General features: G+C 46.1%; 1 long non-coding RNA gene and 1 pseudogene across 1 annotated transcript; one reads left to right on the top strand and one right to left on the bottom strand.

Annotated features, from left to right (window-relative positions):
- Positions 1–2,449: 2,449 nt before the first annotated feature.
- Positions 2,450–3,024, top strand: LOC103559588 (large ribosomal subunit protein uL23-like; annotated as a pseudogene).
- Positions 3,025–11,315: 8,291 nt separating this feature from the next.
- LOC139079349 (uncharacterized) lies at positions 11,316–19,112 on the bottom strand. Its single transcript, XR_011532920.1, has 3 exons — positions 17,393–19,112; positions 14,323–14,455; positions 11,316–12,026 (listed from the first exon to the last, which is right to left on the bottom strand). It is a non-coding gene; the product is annotated as an uncharacterized lncRNA (long non-coding RNA).
- Positions 19,113–22,231: the final 3,119 nt, after the last annotated feature.

Genomic DNA, 22,231 nt, shown 5'->3' with positions numbered 1-22,231 from the left:
CTGCGAAGCAGGGGCTCAGTGCTGGAGCTTTCCTTCAGACGTCAATGCTTGAACTTGGGAACTTGAATTCAGGCCAAAGAAAATAATTTTGACCAGTGGCTGGTCCCAAAGACAACAATGCCCATGATTACGGTGACACGTTCTCGAAGCACAGCCACTAAGCTGGAAAGCCAGTGTTTAGTACAATAAAAGTTGTTCATCCCGTTGAAACACGTGCAGGCAATAAAGACAGCTAGAGTTCGTGGAGGGCTTGGTATGTGCTAGGCACCAGGTTCAGCTCTTTACAAACAGTATCTCATCGAATTCTTAAAATACCCTCGGAAGTAGGTCTAGTGTGAGCTCCACTCTACAGGTGAGGGCACTGAGACGTGGCCTGCGATGCGAGTCAGGCGTGTTGGATTTCAAAGCGGGTAAGAGTCCTCTTACCCACTTCGCTGTCGTCCTGCATCCAAAGGCAGAGAGACTGTTTCCCACTTAACACTTGAGAGTGTATTTCCCAAGTACAAGGACATGCTCCTACAAAACCACCATTCAACCATGACAATCAGGAAATTGTCGCTGATTCAGTAATACCATCTAATCACAGGCCCCATTCAAGATTCGCTGACTGTCTCAGTCACATCACAAGAGGTCCAGCATCCACATCGGGATCATGTTGCATTCAGTTGTCATGTCCCTTTTGTCTCTTTCATTCTAAAACAGGCGCTCAGGCTTTCCTCATCTTTCGTGACCTTGAAATTTCTGAAGAGCACAGGCCAGTTGCATTACAGCATGCCCCTCAATTTGGGTTTGTCTGATGCTTCCTCATGATTTCAGTGTTTGGGGCAGAATACCACAAAAATGATGCTGTGCTCTTTTTAGGGCATCATATTAGGAGGTGCACGACATCAATTTGTCCATTCCTGGTAAACACAGAGGGACTTTTAACCAAAGACCTGGAGTAATATCCTGAGAAGGAAGATTACAAGAGCCTGGAATTCTGCCCCATTCGACAAACCCTTTGATACACTTTGACCAGTGGGCCAGCAGGGCAGAGGCCAGATCTGGTATACAAGGGACCAACAATATCCCTGGAAAAGTGTTAGGACACAACTGGTTGTGTCTGCCAGGATTCCTCCTAGGGAGAGAATGTGAGCGGTTGGAGGGAATTCTTCAACAAGCCATTTGGAGAGGAGGGTGAGACCCCACAAGGGCATTCTAGAATGTCTGGGAGAGCAGCACGCTGGACGCTGGGAAGAAAAAAATGAAGCTGATAGAGGAGAGGGGAGGAAAGCTTGAGGCAAGAAAAAGTGGGTGGGAGGAGACAGCATCAACCAGGGGCTCAAAGTATTTGCTTCATGTACCTTCATAGGTGTTTAAAAAATAAGTTTATTTTTTAAAGGTTTTATTTTTCCTTTTTCTCCCCAAAGCGCCCCGGTAAATAGTTGTGTATTTTTAGTTGTGAGTCCTTCTAGTTGTGGCATGTGGAGCACTGCCTTAGCATGGCCTGATGAGCGGTGCCACGTCCGCACCCAGGATCCGAACAGGCAAAACCCTGGGCCGCCAGAGCGGAGCGCACGAACTTAACCACTAGGCCACGGGGCCGGCCCCTTATTTTGATGTACTTCTTATTCAGTGGAGTTGGAGCCAAACAACCTGTGTTAATCCCGGGTCACTGGGCAAATTACTCAGTCTTGCTGAGACTCAGTTTTCTCCTCTGTAAAATGAGGAGAAAAATAGCTCACAGTGTTGCTCTGGGGGCTAAATGAGACAGCGGCTCGTCACATAGTCAGGCAAAGTTGATTGTGCGTCTGCCGCATGGCCCCATGGTTCCTTGTGCTGGGAAAACAGCAGAGGACAGACAGATAGGAATCCTTGGCCCCACAGAGCTGACATCTGGGGCGCAGCCTACCAGAGTGTTCTCCAAATTGTCGAGCACTGTGCACGTTTAAGGATTTACTGCTATTCAAAGGTAATAGTGAGTGTGACCTGTGTATTACGGACAGGGACCCCAAGTCACAGAGGTTGTGTAAGCAACGGTAGCTCTAAGAAGAGAGGGGAGGTCACCTCCCAATTCTGTTCAGAGTCTGTTATCTGTGGAAGAAATGTTCCCATTTGGAAACCTCCCATGGTGAAGAGGAGCAGAAAAGCTCTGGAAGGATGGCCACCAGACGTTCCTGGGAGGAGGATGAAGGACAGACTTTGACTCGGCCACAGCTGCTGAGTCAGGAGCAAGCTGGGCTCTGTGATTCTGGGATCTGGAGACAGCGATCCTGTCAGGGGAGGAGCTGCTCTGTGGTTCAGTCTTTGGCTCCCTCTTGCCTTTCTGACTTTCTCTGCCCTTTCTCAGATCCACGTCCTCCTCACATCCTCCCAAACCCACACAAACACATACACAGCCTGACGTTTCAGTCATCGCGATTTCCAGGCAGATTTCACAATGGAGCAGCTGCCTCCCCGTTCATTTCCTCTCCTTTCCCTTGCACTTTACAGAGACCCAATTGACACACACAAAAAAAGTTTTTAACAGAAGCACAAACAGCAGCTCATTTTAAAAAACTGTTTTTACGCTTTCACACGGATGGTGCTGCAAGCAAAGAAGGAAGCCCCTGCACCTCCCAAAGTGGAAGCCACAGCAAAGGCCTTGAAGGCCAAGAAAGCAGGGCTGAAAGGCACTCACAGCCACACAGAAAAGAGAATATCTGCACGTCACCCACCTTCCGACTGCCCAAGATTCTGAGCCTCCAAAGGCAGCCCGAATACCCCCGGAAGAGTGCCCCCAGGAGAACCAGCTTGACCACTACCTCATCATCATGTTCCCCCCCCCACCAAGTCAGCTGTGAAGAAGATAAAAGACAGCAACACACTGTGCTCACTGTAGATGTCAAGTCCCAGAAACGCTGATCGAACAGGCTGTGAAGACGCTCCATGACGTTGACGCGGCCAAGGTCCACACCCCAATCCGGCCGGACGGAGAGAAGGTATACGTGCCACTGGCCTGACTCTGATGCTCTGGATGTTGCCAACAGAGCTGGGATCCTCTGAACTGAGTCCAGCTGACCAATTCCAAATATAACTTTTTCACCATAAAAAACTATTTTTATTGTGGTAAAATATATATAACACAATATTTATCATTTTAACCCTTCATAAGTGTACAATTCAGTGGCATTAAACACATTCCCAAAGTTATGTAACCATCGTCACTATCTACACGCAAAACTTTTTCATCATCTCCAACAAAAACTCTCTGTCTGTTAAATGATAACCCCTTCTTCTCCCTTCCCCCAGCCCCTGGTAACCTCTATTCCACTTTCTGTCTCTATGAATTGGCCTATTCTTGGTACCTCCTATGAATGGAATCATACAATATTTCCCCTTCTGTGTCTGGCTTATTGCTGGCATAATGTTTTCAAGGTCCTTCCAAGTTTTAGCATGTTTCAAAATTTCATTCCTTTTTACGTCTGAATAGTATACTACAGTGTGTGTATCACATTTTGTTTATCATTCATCTGTTGATGGACGCTTGGGTTGTTTCCACATTTTGGCCATCGTGAATGATGCTGCTTTGAACATGGGTGTACCAAAATCTGTTCGAGTCTCTGCTTTCAATTCTTTGGCGTGTATGCCCAGAAGTGGCATCGCTAGGTCATATGGTAGTTCTATGGTAGTTTGAAGCAACTCACTTTTCAGGATTTTTTTAAAAATGAACACATTTATATCCTAACTTTATTCCATAAAAGGATTTGAGGTGTTTAGAAAAATATGCACAATAAAGAGAGAGAACGAGTTCAAGGAACTGGGGCAAAGGGAAAATTAGTTAGTGCTCCTTCAGGGCGGATCTGCCCTCAGAAACGAGCTCACGCCTTCCTTCCTCTTGGGACAACAGGCTGGGAGCACTTTCGAAGGCTGCTTCCTTTGCGGATGACTGCATTGCCCCCAGTTGTCAGAGCTGCTTCTCCAAACAGAACACTTCTCATGGGCTTCACTGTGCACACGAACCGTGTGGAAGCTGGCGCCACAACCTTAACCCGCACCACGTTTCTCCTGGCTTCAGACCTCTGGCTGGCCGGGTCCTTGAGGATTAGCCAGGGCAACCCTCTCAACTTCCAGGTGAGGAACGTAAGACTCATGTTAAGTGCCCTGTGGAAAGACATAGAGTGTGTAAGTAGCAGAACTGAAATTCAAACCTACGTGTCCCGACGCCAGCCCAGTTGCACCCTGGTGCACCACCGCCTCTCATTACCATAACTCTGCTTTCTTTTGCTTCAGCAGTGCAAACTCTTTTCTTTATATATTTGGGAAATCACTATATCCTCATTCTTTTTAAAATTCTCCAATAATTGTGCAGTTTCAAAATTCGGAAGGCTACAAGTATACTATTATGTGGTACGAAATGAGGTGGACATTAGCTGTGTAACATGGGAGAGAGCCACAAATCCCATTGCTGAAGCATAAGCTGTGTTACTTATTTTATAAAACTTTCCATTAGTTAGTTCCCCAAATAGGAGTGTTGCTTCCTGGTTTCCATGGTAATTTAAAAAATTTCACTGAGACATTAACAGCCAGATGAGACTGAACACGAATCCAACATACCAGAGTTTAGTGATGACCAGAGCTATAGAACTTGTGATGGGCCCAGCATCAGCTGAATGTTCACCCGGCTCTTGGTCACGCAGGCAAGGGGGACAGGTGGAAAGGCTCCTGCTCCAGCTGGGTTTCTGTTTTGACACTAATGTGAACACAGCTGCTTGGCTTTATTTGTGTTCATTGATTTTTTTTTCTGCTGATAATGTTTTTTTAACTTTATTTTTTTAGAGCAGTTTTAGATTCCACAGCAAAATTAAGAGGAAGGTACAGAGATTTCCCATAACCCCCTGCCCCCACACGTGCATAGCCTCCCTCATTATCAACATTCCTGCCCCAGAATGGTACATTTGTTACAAGTGATGAACCTACACTGACACACCATTATCACCCAAAGTCCACGGTTTGCTTAGGGTTCACTCTGGGCACGTACCTTCTATGGGTGTGGGCAAATGTATAAGGACATGTAACTACCATTATAGTATCATACAGAGTATTTTCACTGCCCTAAAAACCATCTGTGTGTTCACTGATTTTCCAGACATAGTTCATCCTTCTCGAAACCAACTGCCCTCAGGGGCATTGTGACTTCCTCCCTGCTCTCCATGAGTCACCTTAAGGCACACTGGCAGTTTCCAGGACTTCCTCAGTATTTTCCTAGATGTGTCCGGTGTAAATTTACAGGCTTTCCCTGGAAGAGGTCTGACAGATCCCCTCACTCAACTTTAATTCAATTCCACAAACCCTGGAGACTTGGTGGAGACAGTGGTTGCACACTCTAGAACGAGACTGCCCTGTTCCAAATCCCAGCTCTTGCTTTGTGCTCTCCAGCCAGTTACCCAACCCCTTTGTGCCTTATTTTCTCATCTGGCAAACAGACATGATAATAATATAACCCACTTCATTGGGTTACTATGAGAATTAAGTGAGTTAATATATGTATGGGCCCTGGAGAACACATTGTAAGGATTCAATAAATTACTGACAAAACTCTTGCCTACCCTAAGGCAGGCACTGCCAGGCTTTGAGGATATAATGATGAATAAAACACAGATCTGGGGCTGGCCCCGTGGCATAGTGGTTAAGTTTGCATGCTCCACTTTGGTGGCCCAGGGTTTGAGAGTTCAGATCCTGGATGCAGACCTACATACCATTCATCAAGTCACGCTGTGGTGGCGTCCCACATAAAATAGGGGAAGATTGGCATAGATGTTAGCTCACTGACAATCTTCCTCAGGCAAAAACAGGAAGATTGGCCACAGATGTTAGCTCAGGGCTGATCTTCCTCACCAAAAAAAGAACAAAAAAACAAAGAAACCACCACAGATCCTGCTTTCAAGAGGCTTATTCCGAGGACAACACAAAAACTACATACACAGAAAAGTAGCAACGTTACCTGTCCTTATCATGCACATTTTTAAACAAGATACTACCATGTCACGTTTGTGTTCCATTACCTTGTTGCTATGTATTATCAATGAATACCAGCATTTTCATTTTGAATTTCCTATTTGTTAAATGCTACTATCTATTAATTCACCAACACTTATTGAGTACCTACTAGATTCTAGGCTCTTAGGCCATAAATCTGATACAGGCACAAAATGTGAGCATACCATTCTTCCCAGCCTCCCCTCATTCCCACTCCCGGTGCCCTGCTCGAGCGTCTGTGGCTGCCTACCTGGTTCCTGGGGCGTCAAGGCAAAGAAGAGAGTTGAGAATCGAGAGAGGTTGACGATCTACATAACTGAGGTGGGGAGGGAGTGACAGGAGAGATGTGAAGATTTGAGTAAGTTTGGAAGAGAGATTTTGGAGAGCACTTGAGTGATGAGTGGGACTTGGGGAAATAGACGAGTGCAGAGGAACTTTAGAACTTTTGCTGGGCACGCTGCAATGTAATTGCTCCTTCTGGAGACTTCAGTACAGACTCTAGTTGCTTTTCAGTGCTTTTGGATGTGAAACAGGTGCTTCTTTTGAATATGGTACCATGCTGAGACTGGCTGTAGCAGTCCGCTTCCAAGAAGGCCACAACGAGCCTTGCCTCCTAGTGCCATCCCCCCACACTGCATAGCGATGAACTGTGTAACAGTGGAATATTGCAGAAAGGAAAGAGTGGAACATCTGAGGCTATATCCTAAAAGACACTGCAGCTTCCACCTTGCTCTGTTGGACGACTTGCTCTCAAGGAAGTCTGCGGCCGTGTTGTGAAGATACTTGAGCAGTCCTGTGGAGGAGTCCACGTGGGCAAGAACCAAGGCCCCCACCAACAGCCAACGTAATTTTCCAGCCATATGAGTGAGCTTTCTTAGAAGTGGATCCTCTGGCCCCAGTCAAGAAGTGGGTCCTACACAACCCTGGCCAACAGCTTGCTGCGACCTCACTGGTGATTCTCAACCCAGAACCACTCAGCTAAGCCACTCCCAAATTCCTGAGCTGTGTGAGATAATAAACATTTACTGTTATTTTAGAATCTCTGAGTCTTAGAGTAATTCGTTGTGCAGCAATAGATAACTCAAACAATGGCTATAAGGTGGCCCAGCTTTACTAAGGTCACCCAGATGTAACCTGAGTTTCCCAGGCCACCTCAGCCCATGAATACAAAAGGGGACACAGGGAGAGTAATATGTGCATTTCATTGCTCTTGCCATTCCTGCTGAAGCAAGACCTGGAATCTTCTGTAAATTAACCATTCCCTCCCCCATAGGAAAATAGAAGCATGTTTGTGAATTGGGAGAAGAGGAATAGGTCTCACGCAGGTATGACTCTCCCTGGGTGCTGTTTTGCTGTCTCTCCTTGGCTACTGCTAATGGTTTTCGAGATATCACTGTTTCCTGCCAGGCACCACTGTTGCCACCAGGGGTCAGTGCTCCTGGCCAAGCACCAAAGTCTCCCGCCGGGCGCTGGTATTGCCTCTGAAGAACTCACTGGACCAAAGCTGGGAGCTGCTCTGTGAAGAAGTGGCAAAAAGATGCTTCTCTCCTCTCCAGTGTGCTGCCCTCGCCTTCCAGTTTTACGGCGATTTTACTGAAATAATTCATTTTCACTCACAGCCTCTTTCTTTAGTTCTCATACTTGTGTCCATGGGTTGGGTGGGGACGGAACCGAGTGACCTTATGTTGTTATCAGGATTCACTATCCTTCGGCGATGAGACTGTTACTGAGCCAGGTTCAACATGGCTATAGGCAGCTCGTGGCTCACATCATGCCAGTCTGGCAACACTACAGAAGAGAACTTCCTGCTTTAGAAGACAGAACACCCAGGAAGGGCTCTGAGTGGCTGGGCCTGAGTTTCAGGCCCATCCCTTGGGCTGTAGTGAGAGGAAGGCAGGGGACTGTGATAGGTGCCTCACCAAGACCACATGGAGCTCCTCAAAGGAACGAGGCACAGCCTACCCTCAGAGCAGAGGGGCTGGGGGGTGGCGGGGGATGGTAGAGGATCAAAACAACAGCTTGCACTGCCGTCCAGTTTCCAGACCTGCCTAGGCATCCCAGTCTGACCTCCAGCAGGGGACCCAGACGTTCAAGGTCATGGTCCCTGCCTCTGAGCAAGGAGCTTTCTGTCTCCAGAGTGGGGTTCATCTGCACCACTTTCTCTGACTGTGTGCTCCTTCCTCAGAATTTGGTTCAAGGGTCAGTCTCGTGGCTTTTGCACCTTATTTGTCATCTTCCTTCTAACCTTCCCGGAACATTCCCCTTGTGTTGCCTGCCTCTCCCTGCATCCTGATGCCTGCCCTTACTCTCCCAAAGTCACTCCCACATAACTGACTAAGAAAGTACGCAAGGATTCACAACCTCAAGCCTCTTGCCCAGCTTTGTGGGTCTAGCTGTGAGAATTTTAGGACAAGACACTCTGGGGTCCGGGTGTTATAACTTTACATGATGCAGGTATGGCAGCCTCTCTCCTGCCTATCTCATCCCTTGTAACTTTGAGGTGAGCAATCAGAAAATTGCTCTTCTGGTATTCAGGAGAATCTTCTCTGCTGACAGCAGCCCCATGGGTCCATCTGCTGCTGCCCATAACCTCTGATGCCTGGGTCTGGGAACTAGCCCATCCTTGCGGGCTGTGGCTCTTCGCCAGTGTCCCGGCAGGACACCTGATGGTGTCACCTGCGTGCAAACCGCCTTGCTGTCTTCCTCGGGCTGCCAAGGAGATGTGCATCCATCTTCTGTGGATGGTCAGGTGGTTCTGAGAAGAACAGTACACCATGGGAGGAGCAGAGGTTCTAACTATACAATGTTGGCACCTTCTCAAACAACACAAGGGAAAAGTGTGGCGGCATCAGTTTCCCGGAGCTGTGAGAACAAAGCACCACCAACTGGGTGCCTTAGAACAACAGATATTTGTTGTGTCCCAGTGCTGGAGGCTGCAAGCCGAAGCCAAGGTGTCTGCAGGCCCAGCCCCTGAAGGCTGTAGGGAAGGCTGTCTTCCTGCTTCTTGGCCGCAGCAGCATAACTACAGCTGTCACGTGCTGTTCTTGTGTACGTGTCTCAAGCTTCCCCTTTTGATAAGACACCAGTCATATTGGATTAGGGCCCACTCTAATGACCTTACCTTATCTTGATTACCTCTGTAAAGGCCCCGTGTCCCAGTAAGGTCATATTCTGAGGTGCTAGGGGTTAGGACTCCAACATGTCTTTGAGTGGGGGCACAATTCGACCCATAACAGTTGCAGACCTAGGCCTTCAAAGGAAGGTCATCCTGTGGGGTGGCTTTCTCAACTTCTCTTTCTGTTCCCCGATTTCCCCTTTCCAGGCAGCTGCATTTTCCACATGCCCTGATCCAGGGCTCCTTATCCTCCCCTCAGGAAACTCTGCCACTGCCCATAGGAGGAGGCCTCTTCTGGGTTCTTGTCGCCTGCTAGTGAAGGCTGCTCAGCTAAGCCATTGTGACTCTAGAGGGACAGGTGGCCGCACAGTGGGGGATCCCACTTCACTTCAGTCTCCTCACCAGCCAGAGGTGTGACAGATCTGCTCACCACTTTTCCCAAAAAAACTACCAAATCACTCCAAAACAAGCATTGGCTTTTCTTGGCAACCATATAGCCTAGTCTCCTTTAAGGAGAAGACCCCCTCCCGGATGGTCTATTTGTTTGATGCAGAGTCGTCACTCCTCCTCTCCAGTTCCAGGCGACCCACCATCGAGGGTCAGTGCCCTACCTCCTCCCCTCCTGCTTGGCCTTTCCTCTTCCTCAAACGGCCTCTCCCTTCCCTGCCTCCTCCCCAAAGGCATTCCCTCAAGGGTTCGCTGTAGGTCCTTGAAGAGGCTTGGGTCCTTGTCCCATAGGTAGGGGTGTTTTGATTTGTTTTGTACTTTTAATTTTTATAAAGGGTGTGTCGCTGTCAATAGCATTGTTTCTTACTTTGATTACTCTACTGGCGTTCCTCACGTTAATACTATTTTATTCTAACCCTTGTGCAACATAAGTTCAGACATGGTTGAGTTAAGGAGCACTGGACCCTTCCTGGGGCTGGCTTACATTACGAGAGCCTTACAGGTAGCTGTAACCGACGCTCTCCTCGCCATCCTGGAGGGGCAATCCCGGGTCTGAATAGACTGATTTCTCATTCCGCATCTCTCCACACACCTCCCACGGAAAGGGCAATGGAGGTTCCCCATGTCACTGCACATAGCCGAGACACAAAAGTGCACTGGGGTCATGTTAAATGATGCAGTGAGGATGCAACCAGCCGCATCCAGACTGCGGTGATCCTATACAATGAATGATCTGGTTTCTTCAACAGACACATGTCACCAAAAGAAGGCAGTGAGGGGGAGGGAGGGAGGTAAGGGAGAAAAACAATGGATTAAGAGACACTTCAGAGACATATTAACCAAAGGCAATGTGTGAACCTGTTTAGATCATGATGTGAAAGAGACAACTGTAAAAAGACAGTTTTTTAAGTAATAGGGAAATTGTAAACACAGATTGGGTATTAGATGAGACTGAGGAGTTATTAATTTTGCTAGATATAATAATTCTATTATAGATATGGCTTTAATAAAGCTCTTATTGTTACCACACAAAATTGAGGTTCTCTGCCCGATGCACATAAACAAGCCAATTAATTATGGCATCAACCTTTGGGGGAGAAATCAGCTTTATTCTGCGAGATCAATCTGCAGGGAGACAGGGGGCGTGGGCCCTCAGATCTTTCTCCCCGATTCAGGACTTGGGGGGATATTTAAGAGGTTAGAGAGAACAGGCTGGCACAGGGAAACACTGGGGGGATAGGTTTTGATTGGTGGGCTTCAAGCATGTATGGTGAGGTTTTAAATATTTATGACAGTGTGGGGAAGGAACTTTAACACCAGATCTTCCTGAATGAGGGACCACTCACTTCTGAGAAGAGTCTGACTTTCAAGTTCCAGTCATATCCTGGTCCTTGGGTTCCATGGGAAGGAGGATCTTTGGTTCTGAAGTCGTTTCAGGTCACGATTTCTTCTTTTGCACGTGCCCTGGCTATGTGACTTTGCACACTTTCTGAAAGGCAGTTCTTAATCACTCTGGTGGTAAGAGACGAGGTCAGTTGCACTGGTCCTGGAGGCCCACAGTTACATTATCTGCTAGAGACTCATATTGAAACATTTATGAGTGAAATGGTATGATGCCCAGTATAAGCTTTTTCTCTAAAAGTTCACATAGAAATATTTTAGGCTTCCTGGGCTATACAATGTCTGTCCAACTACTCAGCCTTGCTGGTGTGATGTGAAAGCAGGTGTGGATAACACATAAAGGAATAGTTGCGGCTGTGTTCCAATAAAACTTTATTTACAAAAACAGGAGGCAAGCTGGATTTGGCCCAGTGAGTGCTAGTTTGCCAATTCCCAGTTCTAGAGCAAAAAAAAGGAGAGGAGCAGATAGGTAAAAAAGATTGACAAAATGTTGATAGTTGTTGAAGTTGGATGATGGGTACGTGGTGGTTCACTACACTATTTTCTCTATTTTTGTGTATGTTTGAATATTTCCATAATAAAAAAAATTCAAGTGCACCGAAGAAATCTTTATGCACCGAGAGAGAACTATTTGCCTGTGACCTCTCTCCTTATCTCCCTCACTCCCTTTACTTTTGCCTGCCTTTTTCTCAGATCTGTTTCACACACCCACTCACACACACTTACATGTAGCTATATTTTAATCAAAGTGAACTTCCTAGACAGTCTGTCCCGCTGAGGAATGCAGCAGAATTCTGCGGCAAATCCTTATGGCGGGGGCCCATGTTCTTTCCCAGAAGACTCACAGGCCCGCTTCCTTTCAGAGCTTTATACCCTTGTAAACACTTTCCCTAAAATGGAGATCCCAGGGCCCAGGGCTGAAGCAGACCACCCTTAGGGAAGCATTGTTGTTTTCTTATTTCTCAGCAGGAAACAGGAATGTCCCAGGCAGGATTAGAAAATTACCAGACAGCCCTCGAGAAGGGCTGGGAACGTCCAACTGGAAGTTGGAATTTGGTCAGAACATCTGGAAATTCAAAGAAAGAAATGTTAAGCTATTCATCAGGCTCCATAAATTCTCCTAAAAGTAGACAATTATGAAACAGAGAGAGGACAACAGAGCATGTTGTCAGAGGAAAGGAATTACATACATCTCACTTGAAACTGCCCTGAATGTGTAAGCTGAGCAGATCTGTCATTTCAAATTGTGGGTCACAGATCTACAGAGGAAAGAATAGTCATGGACCCTTCTTTTCCCAGATCCTTCAGCAGATGACAGGGGCACCTGCAGAAACTGGCCCCAACCTCTCTTCCACCTGCAGGAACGCCATGCTCTCCATTTGTCCTCCATCGGCATCAGGTCCCAAACCACTGCGTCTACCTGGAAGAATTTCTCCTGTAACTTATCCAAGCCCCATTCTCCATTTGACTTCCAGCTTTTGTATATGGGAAAAGGCCTTTCCTGACAACACCAGCTCCTGGTGGCCTCTCCTTCTTATGAGCTTCTCCAGCACATTCTGATGGTACCACCTGTTCTCACTTAACTATACATTGCCCTGTTTACCACTGAGGGTAAGAAATGGTGGCTGCTGAAACAGATTAACCCCAGATTTTGTGACTTAACACAAAAAGTCATTTTCACTGACGTCACAGCACAAAGGGGGTGTTCCTGGCCACATGATCATTCAGGGGCCCCCAAGCTCTATTTTGCTGCTCAACCCTCTTCTAGATCCTCGGAGTCCTTGTCATTTTAGTTGGCAGGTGAGGAAAGAGAGCATAGGGAAGGTACACACACTTGTTTCATACAATATTACATCTGTGAGATTCATCTATATTGTAGCTTGAAGCAGCAATTAATTCTCTTTCATTGCTGTATAAGACTCCATTGCATGAATATACCACAGTTTATCCATTCTACTGCTGGCAGGCATTTGGATTGTCTTCAGTTTGGACTATTATCAGTAAAGCTGTTATGAATGTGTCTTTTGCTGCACATATCTATAAATTTCTGTTGTGTATGTACCGAGCAGTAGAATTGCTGGGTCACAGAGCGTGCATACATAAAACTTTAGTAGATGTTGCCAAATAGTTTTCCAAAGTAGTTCTGCAAATTTACATGCCCAACTTTAGCATTGCATGAGGCTGCCAGTTGCTCCATATCCTTGCTAGCACTTGGTATTGTCTGTCTTTCTCATGTGGCCATTCTGGTGTGAGTGCTGTGGTATCTTATTGTGTTTTTAATTTGCATTTTCCTAATGACTCATGTTATTGAGCACCTTTTTAAAGCCTCGTTGGACACTTTAGTATTCTTTTTTGAGAATTTCCTGTTTAAATCTTTGGCTGATTTTTCTTTTAGATAGTCTCTCTTTTTCTTATTGATTTGAAGAAGTTCTTTATATATTCTGGATATGAATTCTTTGTCAATTATACGGATTGCAATTATATTTTCACACTCTGTGGCTTACCTTTTCACTCCCTTCATTTTTTTTAAATAAACAAAAGTTTTAAATTTTAATGAAATACTGGGTATCAATCTTTTCTTTTATGAGTAGTATGTTTTGCGTCCTTTTAAAGAAATCTTTGCCTATCCCAAGGTCATGAAGATGTTCTGTGTTTCCTCTGCTATCTTTTGAAAGCTTTGCTGTTTTCCTTTCACATTTTGGTCTATGATTTCTCTGTAATTTATTTATGTCTTTGGCATGATGTAGGGGTCAAGGTGTTTCCCATTTGAATATTCAATGGATCGGCACCATTTACTGAAAAGATCTTCCTTTCTCCGCTGTGTGGCACTGTACCTTTGCTGCAAATCAGGTTGATTATATATGTGTGGGTTGAGTTGGGGAACTCTATTTTACTGTTTTGGCCCATTTGTCTATCCTTTCACTGATACCACATAGTTTTAATTATAGTAGCTTGAAAATCAGTGATTTACATCCTCTACTTGGTTTTTCCTCAAGACTGTTTTCTGTTCTTGACACTTTGCATTTCACGATTTGCTTGTTGGTTTTTACACACAAAAACTCATGTGGGGATTTTGCTTGGGATTGAACTGAATCCCCTAAATAAAATTGGGGAGATTTATCAGATTTACAGTATTCTTTCAATGTATGAACAAGGTATGTAACTCCTTTTTTCCCCTGCTTCTTTAATTTCTCTTGGTAGTGTTTTATAGTTTTCTGATAGAGGTCTTGCACATCTTTTATTATATTTATTCCTGGGGGTTCGTTTTTGGTGTTATTGATAATGGAACTGTTTTTTGAAATTTCACTTTCAAATTATTTGTTGCTAGTGTAAAGAAATACAATTGATTTTTGTATACTGACCTTGTACCCAGTGATGTTGACTCGTTTCTAACTAGTGAGTGGCCTCTCCCACTCACACTTCATTGGCCAGAACTCAGTCGCACAGCCACCCCTAAATGCAGTCAAGGTGGGGAAACTGAGTCTTTCCGGGGGTCTGGGAAGAAAAGGAAAGGAGTTTTGGGGAACACAGCAGATTCTTCCACTCTGCATTGAGATATAACGTCTCTGGGGTTACTCTGTCACTGCACTATGCTGCAAGGAGCTCTAAAGCTCTCCAAGTCTTAGCAGTGTTTAGCTAATTTATAACTTGAGGAGTCCTTCAGAATGTTCTAGTTGGAAAAAGACTACATTAACAGTTACTCTCTGTTACTTTGGATAATCATATGGCCCCAAGGGGATCGTAGATCACATGCAAAATGTTGCCTTGAAATCGCATGGTGGAATCCTGCTCCACAGTTTTCCAAATTATGCTTATGTTTCTATGGTTTTAGATTGGCTTAGAAATCAAGCACATGCCACCCACCCCCTAATGAACTTGCAGACTGTACTCCCACCCACCCCTCATTTTTATTGTAACTACCCAAAGCTGAAGTTACACATCAGCAAGTTGCTCTATTTTTTTTTTTCCCTGAGGAAGATTCCCCCTGAGCTAACATCTGTTGACAATCTTCCTCTTTTTTTGCTTAAGGAAGATCAGCCCTGAGCTAACATCTGTGCCAGTCCTCCTTCACTTTACATGTGGGTCATCACCACAGCATGGCTGACGAGTGGTTTGGGTCCATGCCCAGGATCTGAACCCATGAACCTGGACCACTGAATTGGAGCACATTGAACTTAACCGCTACACCATGGGGCCAGCCCCAACAAGTTGCTTCATATTTTGAAGGACTGGTTCAAACTTTTTGCTCTCACAATGTTGTGATCTCACATTTTGTCTAATTGCTGTGACCAAACACAAATGACTTACTTTCTCAATTAATCTAATTTGCTCATGAACTGACACAGTGCCTAAGCCCACAATGCAGTCACTGAACTCTGACGGCCCATGTTGGGCACTGCTGAGTCCTGGCTGGCTGAATTTGAGGGTGGTCTTTAGTCTGTCAGCAATGAATACAAGACAGTTAACTGCTTTTGCAGGAATCAGAAGTGCCCTTGTTTTATATTTCCACAGAACACAATTTCATTGGTTCTGAGTACACATCTGATAATGTTTAGGTCAACGGATTCCAAAGCTGGGATGCTCCAAACATAATGTCTCCCCCGAGACCACAGCTGGAAAGCCAGGCACAAAACTACTGCATGTTTTGTGCAGATTATTCCTCTGCGAACAAAAGAGAAATGAGTGTGAATGGAGTGCTGCCTGTTCTCACACAGGCCAGGAGAGTGTTTGATGACGTCTGTCACGGTCTGAGGCTCAGGCATAGTCCTGCAAGGCTTTGAACCTCCAAAGAGCAATCATAGGCCTGAGTTTCCCTTCCAGAGGAGCTGCATCTGGTGACATTTCACGCCCCCACCCCAAGTCTAGCACAGAGAGGGAGGGTAGGAAGCGTGCGTGGAATGAAGAATGGGCTCACGAGGTCATCTCCCGGCTCTAGTGAACTTTATTTGCACTTCCTCTCCACTTCTCTCTCCCCACTCCTCTGTTTTCTCCCACTCCCTTAGCAAATGTTTAGCTGTTCCCTAAGGCAGCTGTCTCACCTCTCACGGCCCCTCCCCGGTGCTCCACCCCCACCTCCGGCACAGAGGCTTTTCCCTTAGATGGCCTTTTTGTTTTTTATTTTGTTTTGATTCAATGTATTTCTAAGATTTTTTTCCCCATGCGCTGCTGAATCATATATGGGCTTCAATCAGTGGCTTAGATTAAAATTCTAAGGCCAGAAATAGGTGATGGAGGTGCCAAAGGCAAAGTGGGCTCCAAAAGCCCGCCCAAAAATCCTCATAACCTTTCTCCTCCCCCATGGTGTCCACTGCAGCTCTTCTGGGCACATTCCGGTCAGAATTGTTGGTGTGCGTGTGTGTTGGGGAGTGTGTTTTGTTTTTTTCAGGAAAACCAAGATGGCGCAGTAGGGTGACCTCGGAACAGCAGAGGGTAGGGCTGGGACAGAAGATTCCTATGATCTACGTCTCACTTAGGACTGGACCCCAACAGAAGAGCACAAAGAGGGTTCTCTAAAAAACGTTCTTGGAAGAAGTATTGGGTTAATAATGGGTTAACATGTTACCACTTTTCCAAGCTTCATAGAATTTTAGAACCAAATTAAGCATAAGAGCCACCATTTATTGAGCATTTACTAAGTGCTAGATTTTTTAATCCTTATAACAACCCTATAGTGTAGATATGGAACAGAGGCTCCCCTCATGTGTCATAGGTGGTAAGGGGGAAGCTAGGCAAAAGGACAGTTTTGCTCATATAATCCAACGCTATTTTGTTTGTTTTCATTTTTATGGAGGTAATATAATTGTAGGACAAATTAAATCATTTCAGAAGGCAAGTATTAGAATTTTAATTTAATACACTTCTCTTAAAGGTTAAGAACAAGGTCGAATTGATTATCTCTATTTTCTGGTCGGTTGAGTAATTCCTCCCTGGGGCCACTGGGAAAGGCAGCCACAGCTCTTGGATGCTGTGCGCCTCTGCTTTGGTGGCCCAGTTTGCTGACACACAGGTTGCTGGGAAAGTGGGCCTCGGTTTGACTAGCAGGGTCTGCTGACAGTCTCCAAATGCCCAGCAGGTGGCAGTGTTTCCCACACGGGGAGAGCCCATCAGGGTCTGCCTGGAGACCCCTGGAGGAGACTTAAATTTGTAGGGGCAGAAAGACCATAACACCTTCCTGTATTAAACTTGTTAAAAAATTTTGCTTTTCCCACATTTTATTTTTGAAACATTTTAGTAAACATAAGCAAGGTAGGCTTTCGTGAAAATGGCAGAAGTGAGAGCAGCTGCCTCCCTTCTCCCCATGTCACCAGTTGCCCTTGACTCCCAAGCCCGTCGCTGTGATGCCCCCCACAGATCTGTCCTTCCACTAACACCGAGGGAAGATTCTTCCCAATCCTCGACTTCACGCACCTGTCCCACCACACCATCACCTACCTGCCAGTTTGCTGCCCCACTTCCTTGAAAGCAAGCTGTGTGCGAAGCTGGTGAGCCAGGTGCAACCGTCCAGCTGTCATTCTCAGCTGCGATTCTCCCGGGAGAGCCAAGCGCACTTTGGAGGAGATCGTGAAGGAGGCTGGCTGAGAAAAATCGTGGTCCCCAAGGAGTAACTAAAGGTGGCGGCTGTTTGCTGTGAGGAAGACACGTCAGGACTCATGGAGGCTTCGCCACGTTGTGCCTGCGTGTCCAACAGGCAGCAACACAAGTTCACCTACGGCAACAGTGAGCGTGTCTGCCCTCCCAGCCACAGCCTTCGTGTAAATATTTCTTTCTACCATCTGTCACACAGCCTGAGTCTCACTGTTGGAGGTACACTTCCTTTGAGTTTTAAAATGGCCAAGCTTTCAAGAGTTTCCTACTAAAAATGTGAATGTAGTGGGAGGGGCATCAAACTGGGGTATAAATAATACAGAAGTGAGGAGGGGCTGGTGCAGGGAAATTGGTGAGGTGACAGTACAGATAAACATGGTAGGAAACTCTGGTAATTTTCCTAATGACAATGTAAAATTTTTATATGCAGAAATTGAATTAATTGTAAAGTGAATTAGAAAGCTAAACAGTCCTAGAAATTTTGCTTTTAAATAACAGGCCACTTTATTTTTTATTTTATTTTTTTAATTTTTTCCTTTTTCTCCCCAAAGCCCCCCAGTACATAGTTGTATGTTCTTAGTTGTGGGTCCCTCTAGTTGTGGGTCCCTCTAGTTGTGGCATGTGGGACGCTGCCTCAATGTGGCTCGACGAGCAGTGCCATGTCCGCGCCCAGGATTCGCACCAACGAAACACTGGGCCGCCTGCAGCGGAGCATGCGAACTTAACCACTCAGCCACGGGCCGGCCCCAACAGACCACTTTAAATAATGCCTCCGAGTTTGGGTTGAAGGGACAGGCATCAGGCAGGCAGGAGATGCTAGGAAATTTGGGGGGGAGAACTTTTTTCTTTTTTGTAGTTAAAGATTGGCACCTGTGCTAACATCTGTTGCCAATCTTCTTTTTTTTTCCCATTCTTCTCCCCAAAGCCCCCCAGCACACAGTTGTAGATTCTAGTTGTGAGCCCCTCTGGTTGTGGCATGTGGGACGCCGCCTCAGCACGGGCTGACGAGCAGTGCTAGGTCTGCGCCCAGGATCGGAACCAGCCAAACCCTGGGCCGCTGAATCGGAGCGCGTGAACTTAACCACTCGGCCACGGGGTCAGCCCCCAGGGGAGAACTTTTAATAAGTCTAGGCTTTACCTGTATCAGCTAACTTTAGCAGGATTGTTAAATGCCTACTGTGTGCCATGTGGTGTCAGAAACACTTTGTAGACATTATTTCGTTTGGTATTGGGCATTCTATGGATAGGGAACCGAGGCAAAGGTAACTTGCCCAAGGTCACCATCTTATAAGCACTAGCCAGGAGTCAAACCGGAATCAAGCACGGATTCAAGCACTTCCTGCCCTTTCCACTTGACCACACCACAGTTATGCCAGAGTAAACCAACACCACGGACCTTGGTAAGTGATCAGCTACTGGAAATCTCCAGAAGTCCCCATAGTATTTGTCCCAGGTCTTTATTAAAATGCAGGGACAGATTCTTGTAACCCATTCCCCTGACTGCCGGGGTTCTCAAATGCTCCCATATGAGAAATGCTTTAGAAGGATTTTATGTTTCTGTCCTTATAATCAGGACTCATATTCTGACTTGGGGACTTCAGCACAATGTGATACACTATTCAAAAGGGGGATTGGGCAGCCTGTGGGACACACAGCCGTCGCAGCTAAGCCCTGATTCAGAGTCCACATCCTTTTTTATTCCCGGCACATGAATTTAGCATTCCCTGCCTTGTTCCATGCCCACCTCCTGGTGCCTCCCACCCCCTGACACATACGTGCAGGTTTGACACCCACATGCTTCTCTCCCCGATGGGCACCCTAGCTGTCCCGTCGCTCCAGGGAGGGGATGACAGCAACATTAACCAGTCAGTCTTCAAGTGATGACAAAGGAAATGTTGTGCAGGACAAAGAGGCAGCTTGTCTTGCTCTCAGGCCTTGGAGGTCAGGGCCAGCCCATGGCATGGTTCCCCTGTAATAGGGATGACACTGCTGAATATATATTAAACTGCTGTGTTTTTCTTTCTGCTTAAATCATCATGCTCTGTGGCTCTCCACCCATTTAATCAACAGGTTTCCATGCTTCGGGGAAAAGGAGATGCCAATGAGAACAGCGGGGTCATTGCTCAGCTATAACTGCCAAATTCTTTCTTTTTAATCCCTCGCAAGACAGCAGTAGTGAACAGTGGCATCCAAAGTGGGGTGTGCCCAAGACAATACACTGGGGTGCAGGAGGACAAGATTAGCAATATTAGCATTTCTATTTTCATTTTTATCTTGTCCTTTAATTTGTCTACTTTTGGTTGTATGTTTTATAAAGCACGTAACATATTGGTACAGTATTAAATTATATAATTCTAAGATGTATATATATGATGTATATATATATATCAAATGTATATATGAACGTATTCAAATTTTTTTGCTGCTAGGGATGCATGATCAAAAAATTGAGGCCACTAACTTTGAAAACCAGGATTTGTTTTAGGAGAGAATTTTTTTCCTAAATTCCAAAAGCTCCCTGTAACTATCAAAAGTATTGCTTAGAGTTCTCTACACTGACTTTTACTACCAGCCATGGGGAGAGATAACTTAAGCACCCACTCATTTAGGGAAAAAGTAGATAGCACCTCCAGTGTGGGAAAGTGGGGAAGGGAGGAGGAGAGGCAAATAGCGTGTGTCGGGGAGACATGTCCCACCCCCCACTTGGGCTAGAAACCCTATTGGGCAAGGTTAGGAGACTCCTAGAACGGTGAGCCTGTTCCTTCCTTCCTTTCCTTCCTCATCCAGTGTAGGAAAGGTCCACGTCCAACACGGGCCTCCCAGGCTGACAATGGTGAAGAGGTGGGTGGGCTGTAAGGTGGTCTCACAGAGCCCTGAGCACTGCAGTGGGAAGACAGTGGCAGCCAAGAGTCCTAGTCTCCCAAAGGGTTGACAGAACCAGTAGATTACAGAAAGTTGAGAGAGAATGAGAGGCCACAAAGTGTGAAAACCAAATGACTACGGACGCCGGGGTCAAAAGAGCCAGGTGAGACCAGCTTCACCTGAGCAAGCACTTGGCAGGTGTCGGATGTTCAGAAACCAGAGCAAACCAGCCACACTATAGTGGAGACCAAGAAGGACATGGAAGACAGCTCCCAGACCCTCCACCCTCAGGGGGACACGTGCATATCCCTTTCCACTCAGACACTTCTACAGACAAACTTCATTTGCTATGGGTTGAATTGTGTCCCCCCACCCCCGCCAAAATTCGTATGTTGAATTCCTAACCCCTAGTACCTTAGAATGTGACCTTATTTGGAAATAGGGTGGTTGCAGATATAATTAGTTAAGATGAGGTCATACTGGAATAGGGTTAGCCTCTAGTCCATATAACTTACATCCTAACAAAAACGGAAATTTGGAGAAGATGCATCCAGGGCGAACACCGTGAAAGAGACCCAGGGAGAGATGCCCTCTACCAGCCAAGGAGAAAGGCCTGGAACAGATTGTCCCCTCCCAGCCCTGGGAAGAAACCAGCCGTGCTGACGCTTTGACCTCAGACTTCCAGCCTCCACAACTGTGAGACGATAAATTTCTGTTGCTGAAGCCCCCAGTCTGTGGTAGTTTGTTCTGACAGCCCTCGCAGGCTGGTATACCATCCTTGCTAAAGGAGCGAGGTGCGAGGGGAGAAACCTGAGACTCAATCTTTATTCAAGAGGGGCGGAGAGACCTGGGAGAGGCTGTTCCAAGCTAGAAGAAAATGGTTTCCCTTAAGTTGCCTTTCACAGACAAGTGGGAGCCCTCTGCCCCCACCAGAGGAAATGGAGGCCTTAGAGAAGACAAGAACAGTCACAGACGAAGAACGCTGGCCTTTTCTTGCACATCTGGGTCTATAGAATATAAGTTCAGCCCAGCTCTACTCAAATCTCTCAGAGATTTGGGCCCGCCCTGGCCTGCTGTCTCAGGGTAACCAGAGCCCACCCTTCTGGATATTTTAGGTTTCCAGGCTGGTCATTTATGATATTATAGTCTTATAATAGATCCCCGCCTCCTCGCTACTTGCTTTAGGCCAGGTAGCCGGTTGCTAAATTGCACGAGGAGCAGGGGCATGCTGGAGCTGGTTTGTACTAGCTCATGAGAGCCGGCTGTTGAATTTGCAGGAATTTTGTGAGTCAGTCATTAGACACGGCCATTATTAAAAATTAAATTATAAAAGCTTACAGTCAAACCAATTATATAGTTTTACAGTAATAAATACTCAAAAGTCATCACTTCCTAATTATTTTACTGTTACTGTGCTTTTGAAGTTATTTCTATCTATTATGACTATATGGTGCAAATACTCATAATGAATTGCTACAGTGCATCTCTTCCTGATTCCATGCTCAGTGAAGTCACGTTGGTGGCACCAAATCGACCTTGGGGTGGGAGCATGTACACCATGGAAGTTGGCAAATGCCACCCCGACCCTGAGGGAAGCCAGTCGTTAAGCATTTACTAACACACCGTTAGTGCTGATATGGGCCTTGGGCTCTTTATTCCGATAAAGCAGTAGATCAACCACAAAAGCTGGAGCTACAATTAGTACCCGGTGTGCCCAGGTCTGGTTTGGGACTTAAACCATCAGAGAGCGATGAGAACAAACCCAGTCTCCCACAGTTCCATAGAGGGAGACCCCACATAAGGATGACACCAGAGAGACCACCC

The sequence above is a fragment of the Equus przewalskii genome, chromosome 25 (genome assembly GCF_037783145.1).
Source record: "Equus przewalskii isolate Varuska chromosome 25, EquPr2, whole genome shotgun sequence".
NCBI lineage: Eukaryota > Metazoa > Chordata > Mammalia > Perissodactyla > Equidae > Equus > Equus przewalskii.
The sequence above is the reverse complement of the archived record's forward strand: the minus strand, read 5'-3'. Positions and strand labels throughout refer to the sequence as shown.